A 6,725-nucleotide genomic window follows, 5' to 3' on the forward strand; every position below is an offset into this window, starting at 1 on the left:
AGGTTGGTCTGAGTGCAGGGCTCTGGGATACAGCACCAGCCTGGGTGGCAGCCAGGAAAGGGGAGGTCTCAGTGACGGCTCTCAGTCCATCTCCTGCCAGCCCAGTGGAATGGGACCTTGCCGTCAGAATGCAATTGATTACAAAAACATGCACATGGAGTTCCTACCAGAGTTTTCTTCGTAAACACTTAGAATGGAGATTTTTTTGCTACTTCTCCTTTGCCTCCTAAATCAAAGCCACATTCCTCAGGGCGGTTTTCAGGTCCTGCTTTCCTGCGTCTGAGCCAGGCATCGTGCCAGTGGAACCCCCTGCCCTCAGCACTTTAGACCCCATGCTGCAGCCACTGTGGACTATTGGCGGAATCCCCAGTGTGCTCTCCGGCCTCTAAGCCTTTGCACATGCTGTTCCGTCTGCCTGCAGAGCTCTTCTCTATTCTTTGGAAAGCTCATCTTTCAAGGCCCCAGAGGAGTCGTCCCAGATCCTCCTACACACACACACACACACACACACACACACACACACACACCAACAGCAGAATTAATCATTTCCATTTTTGTGCTTGGTGGCATTTGATCAATGTTAGGGATTTAGGACCCATCTCCCCAGTTGGCTTTGAGCATCTTGAGATCTGGTGCTGTGTCTTGCTCATCTCTGATTCCCCAGGACCTAGCACAGCACGTGGCACCTCGAAGGCAATCGGCAAACATGTGCAGCACGAGTATGCCAGAGCATGAGTGGGCACTGCAGGACGCGAGGCGCCACCGGGATGTGAAGTGGGCGCCCATGCTCCATGCCCACTGCCTGCCACGATGGACAGCTCCGAGCCCAGCCCTCCTGAACCAGAACCCAGGAATCCTATGTCAAATAGCGCCACCTGGCTGGAGTCACACTGGCAGGAAAAGTATGTGACTGTCTTGTGTTTGATAATGATTTGCATGTTCCTTGTGTTCTTTTATTTCATGCCCTTGACTGATTTTTGTGGTTCTTCTAAACTTGAGACTTTTGTAAGCAAAGGTCTAAGCAAAGAAATGGGCCCTAACAAAGCAACCACTGGCTGTTTGATTCAGGTTATTTCACAACGCAGTGGGTTGGTATCATTGTCCCCATTTCACAGATGTGGTAACCCAGGCTTAGAGGGTTAGGTAACTTTCTGAGAGGGGTTAGGTAACCTCTCAGAAACAGGTCAGCTGTGAACTGAGGTTGGCCTTATCCATTAGGCACTGCTGGAGGGATGCTTATTTACAGAGACACTACTTACAAAGCTGTGGGTGGGTACAGAGGAGCCAGAGGGAAAATGCAGGAGCCTTGGCTGGGAGCAGCGCAGCCATCCGCAGTGGGGGAGAGGCGCAGAAAGCTGGAAGGAGGGCTTTTTGGGAGGCACAGGCCTCCCTCTCTTGGACCCAGCCAGCCTCAGGCAACCTCCTGCAGCCCCTTCCTCCACGCGAGGGAGCCCACAGATGGGGCCCACAGGTGTGTCCGCCTCTGTGGCAGAGAGCAGGATGGAGCAGGAAGGAAAATGGAGCTGGAGAAGCAAACAGGAGACACAGGCCCACCAGCAGCATCTCACACAGAACAATGGGAAATTTGGGGACACCGAATCAGGCCCCCTGGCATCCAGGGGACATGCTTACAGATGACCTTGGGCCTTTAACTACAGGCCAGACTCACACCCTGCAGGGCTGTCCCCTCCGCCCCACACCTCCGCAGCTCCTGATGGCGGGGTCAGTCCAAGGCCGAGTGATGGAGACCAAGGTTCCTTCTGTGATTCTTGTTTAAAACCGTCACCAGAGGAGAATGTCTGCCGGCCCTTGTGGCTTCTAAACTTTTCGCAGCACCTGATTTCCCTTTGAGAAGGGTAACAGGCAGCAGGCCAAGCTCGGCCTTTTCTCGCCCCGCTCCCAGCCCCCCACGTCCCAGCCCATCTGAGAAGACAAGGGCAGCGCTGTCTTTCCATCAATTTCTCTCGCACTTGCTTCCCTCACCTTTTCTCCTCCTTAATCTACCCGTGGCTCCTAAAAGGATTAATTAGAAAGATGTGAGCAGGGGTTGGAACGTCAGAAAACAATCGTCACTTTCCTATCTGACCTCTCTCACCAGCTGCAGAATTAACAAATTGAATGTCCTCAGCAGACAGGAGTGGCACATGATACGGAGTTCATTACCAGCCTGACCAGGGCCTGTGTGCGAAGCCCCATTTAAACAACTCCTGCTGATTAAATTCCTCCCGGGCACTCCCGCCAGACACTGTTAGAAAATACTCACATCCAATAGCTTTTTAATTTTTTTTTAAACATGTGCCAATTATTTGCCTGCTATCTGCAGGTGCTGGCAAGCATCACGGCCGGCCTCACTGTCTACGCTCTTATCCACTCGGCGCCTGCCTGGGGGCTCACAGTGTCAGGAATAGGACCCTGGGCTCTGGTCTGGCCTGTCAAAAGCTCTCCAGCCACCCTCCAGGGCTGGCCTGCCCTGCCCCCAGCCCTGCACGTCTCACCTTCTGAAACTCACAGCTCTCTTAAATGTTTCAAGGTGACAACACAGCCCGAGTGACCTGCTAGAGGTGGGGCCCGGAGGGGTAGGCACAAACTCTTGCCTGGGCTGGTGCCAGCTGCCTCCCTGCCAGGGTGTGCTTCAGACCTGAGCCAAACAGGGACATGTAATCACCGCACCGGGGCCCAGGGGAGGGCGGTGAGATCCTGCGTGCAAAAGGACTTGGCGTTTGCTCACAGGCCCCTTTAAAATAAGTCTCAGAAGCCACTGCTCTTCATGTGCCTAGTCAGCCATCCTCATTATTCAGCTCCTGCCTCATTGGATGCTTAATGAAAACCACTGAGTTCTTAGCAGCCTAGTAGGTGCCAATTCACATGCAAAAGTGAGGGTTTGGAAATGTGAGCTATGGAATTTTTATCACTGCTCAGTGTTAGCCTAATGAAGATAGTAGAAAAGTTTTACCAGCGGTGGATTCTGCCCTGTGTTTTACTGTAACCTGCTCCCTCCCCTTGCCCCCCAGGCCAAGGGATGGTGACCTAGTCCAGCCAGCTCCCAGGACTGCACCTTCCCCGTGGGTCCCTTCACCCTGTCTACACCTTTGAATCCACTTTTTATTATCCTCTCTAGCTTTCCAATGTGAGTGGCCGTCTCATCTCACTGCCGATGGCAGCTCTAGCTAGGAATGAATGCTTCCGGCCCCGTCTTCTTTAGAAAGCCCCGTGCTGCCCTTGGATGACGCCCAGCGCTAGTCCACGGGCATTCTCTCCCTGGCACTTTCACATTTTGGCGTTTACGAGTCCCTGGTGTTCTTGCTTCCCATCAAATGAACTAAGGAGTGCCACGAGTCCAAGGACACAGCTAAGTAGGTTCAAGGGATTACGGGGATGACAGAAGGGATGGAACAGGTTTATCTCAGCGAAGAGACAATGTGGGCTGAGGGCGGAGCAAGGAGTCTTCTTTTGGTTGTGTGACAGGTGCTCGTGTGGAAGAGATGGCAGGCTCATGCTCTGCGGCCATCGGTGGCAGAACCAAGATCCACGGAGAGAAGCAAAGGACGAGCACATTTCAGTTCAAGAGAAGAAACGACTTAAAAACCATCAGAGCTGCCCAGAGAGAGAGCTGATTGTGTCACGAGGTAGTGAGTTTCTGAGCACGGGAGGTTTTCAAACACAGGACAAGGGCTGAGCATGTAAGGGAGAGTGAGAGCTGGGGCCTGGGCAACAGGGGGTCTAGATTAGATCCTTTTAAAGGTTTTCTTCCAACTTGAGATTTTATGACTCTCTGTTCAGAAATAGGCATAGTCCTTTTCAGCCACAGCACTTTAGAGCTTTCACATCAAGGCAGACAGGGTGGTGGGGACTCAGAAGAAAAGGCTGCCCCACCCCAAGATTAGGGCGGAGAGAGTCAGGAAGCTAAAGGGTTTCTAAAAGCGTAACAGACTCGGGCTATTTAATGTAGGGACACCATCTTATATGCTTTAACAGCCTAAAAATGATCGCTATAGTCTAGCCCTCTACAATTTTTTTTTTTAAGATTTTTATTGGGGAATTGGGGGAAGGGGAACAGACAAGTTGCTGTCCTTTTGTTCTTCAGTCTAGTTGTGGAGGACATTGCTTCATTGACCCAAGTTGGCACCATCATTGCACTCCTCCCCTGCGAGGCAAATCAGTCGCCGGCTTCTGGACGGCCGCTCATGGTGGCTGCTAGCCACTCACGCTGGCTGCTGGCTAAACACGGTAGCCCATGGCAACCCACTGCAGCAGGGGCTGCAGCCTATGCCGTCGCCAGAGACTCACGGCAGCCCAGCTCCAGGTTGAGCTGTTGTTCAGCATCTTAGCTGTAGAGGGCAGTGTCACTGGCCCTCATATGTGGAATCCGAACCGGGGCCCTCTGGCATCCCAAGCCAGCTCTTCATCAACGCGCCACTCGGCCAGCCCTAGCCCTCTACAATTTTTAAAATTTATAATGTCTATCTAGTTAGAAAGAAAAGTTAAGAATCAAATTCAGCAAAATTTAGAATTCAGAAAGTAAGGATTTTTTATATAGTCCCTACCCCCAACCAATGGCAGTATAAACTCATGAAAAATGCGACCGACAAACAAACAAACAAGAAGATAAGAATCCTTTAACAAAATATAAGAGAGGTTCTATGTTAAATTCTGGGGATAATTGTTATTGATGACCTCACCAGTAGGAAAGGATTGAGAAATAATTTTGAAGCACACATTCTCCAATGAAATCAGCCCACACCCAAAGAGAAAAGATAAAATAAGCTACACACCTTCCTACTGATGTCCCTATTCTCAAGCCACAGGACAAGGATTAGAAAAACAAGCCGTCTCTCTTCCACTAGCTTCAAAGCAGCTGAACCACCTGCATCCTATCTTTCCCCAGGATACCAGTCCCTGCCCACTGCCTTCAGTTCATCTTTACCTGCATCCTTTCAAAAGCCACATTCCCCACAGCGCGGAGGGGACTGGAGGAGGCACGCCGTGTCTGGGCTGACTCAAATCCTTGAGAGAAGCATTAGAGCCCAATGAGAGTCTGCAAGAGCCCTGGACAGTTCTGGATAAGGGAGGTAATTCCCTGTTCTAACCTGTATTCAAAAGGAATTAAACCTGCATCTTATTCAGAGAACCTGGTAATGGAAGCAAGGAAAACCTAACTTCAGTCCGGTAGCATTACCCGAGGTCCATAGACTGACCTAGTGGCTGGTTCTTAGCTCTGTACTTTAGTGGAGCAGCTATAGCACCAGGATGTGCAGTGATGGGGGTGGCGGGATCCAGGCTTGGATAGCAATCCCTTGTCCAGGGATGAATGAAAAGATTAGTAAGGGACCAATAGAAAGGTGCTACAAATTATAGAAAGGTATGCAATTTATGGGGGACTTTCCCTGATAATTCATGGCTCTAAAGTATTCTATTAGAAAACGAACAGCATGTAGAATAAACCTTGCCGCTGTCTGCTTGTGTGAAACAGGAACAGGAAGCTATGAAATCTGAATGGGCTGAGATGAAGGCCGTGTGCAAAAGTAGCTGGCTGACACAAGAAAAGAATGCAGGGGAATGGAAAAGGTAGCAGGATTCAAATCCAACTGAAGATGGTAAGGAAAAGAACAGATCTTGCAGAAAAATCCACCAGAAAGGTGGAGGAGAACAAATATCATTCTTGCATGCTTCTGTGCCTTTGCACGTGTTGTTCCCACTGCCTGGAATGCTGGCCCTGCCCTGGCCCACCAGCTAAGCAGCAGTGCACATGTCTCTCAGGTAGAGAGAGAGAAACCTTTCCCTGTGCACATGTGGCCACCACAGCACCTCCCTCTTGGAACCAAAACGAGCTGTTCCCAGGCCTGTCTCCAAAATACAGAAGGTCTTTTTCCAGAAAGAGGCCATGCCTTAATCATTTCTGTATCTCCAACCTTCCATGGTACTTGCTACATATTTGATCTCACTAAATATCAGTTTGATGGGTGAATAAAGAAATTTAGAATGGAGGACCCCAAAACTCCAGGTTGGAGAGGCCCAGCTTGAGGAGAAGATAAGTATTCAAGCCCAGCCAGGAAACTCTATTGTGGGCATTTTTGGTCCCTAGTGGGTGACCATGCTTGGTTTCTCTCTGAATAGCCCAAGTCAAGGATGGGACGCTGGTGAGCATGTCTGAGCCTTCTGAAATCACAAATACCATAAGTTTGTGGAAGCTCAGGCCATCTGCATGCCTCCTAAGAGCATGTGGTTGCATCACATGCCACCAAACTCATACAGATTTGTTTCTTCCATCAGAACACATAAGAAGGTCAGGGTGCAAGGAGCAGCTTTAAAGAGCCACCTGCATCTGATGGCAGATCACCAGTGGCCCCTCTTAGAAGGGCCATGGCTTCTGGTCTAACCATAGCCAATTGCATCTGCATAGCTGAGGGTCCTTATGTCCACAACAGAGATAATCATGGGACAGTCTGGGGACAGGAAAGACTGGTGTCTGTGGGTCAGTCTTTTAATTTCTTGAGGTTCCAGTTTCTTCATGTGTTGAATGAGAACACTGTATGAAATAACCTCTTGGGTCCACAATTCTGCATTATTTTAATCAGGCAGACGCTATTCAATTGTTTAAGACAACCATTGATCAAGGGATGGGATAGAATGGTCTACTTTCTATTTTAACACTTTCTTGGTTAATTGACCTCTTGATTATAGAGGAAAATTATAAAATTTAAGACCTTCCTCTGGTAGTTTGCAGT

General features: G+C 49.7%; 1 long non-coding RNA gene across 1 annotated transcript; it reads left to right on the forward strand.

The window, feature by feature from the left end:
• Window positions 1-3,268: 3,268 nt before the first annotated feature.
• Window positions 3,269-5,054, forward strand: LOC109389816 (uncharacterized). Its single transcript, XR_002125461.1, has 3 exons — window positions 3,269-3,353; window positions 3,466-3,626; window positions 4,886-5,054. It is a non-coding gene; the product is annotated as an uncharacterized LOC109389816 (long non-coding RNA).
• The last annotated feature ends 1,671 nt before the right edge of the window (window positions 5,055-6,725 follow it).

This window comes from Hipposideros armiger, unplaced genomic scaffold (genome assembly GCF_001890085.2).
Source record: "Hipposideros armiger isolate ML-2016 unplaced genomic scaffold, ASM189008v1 scaffold_244, whole genome shotgun sequence".
NCBI lineage: Eukaryota > Metazoa > Chordata > Mammalia > Chiroptera > Hipposideridae > Hipposideros > Hipposideros armiger.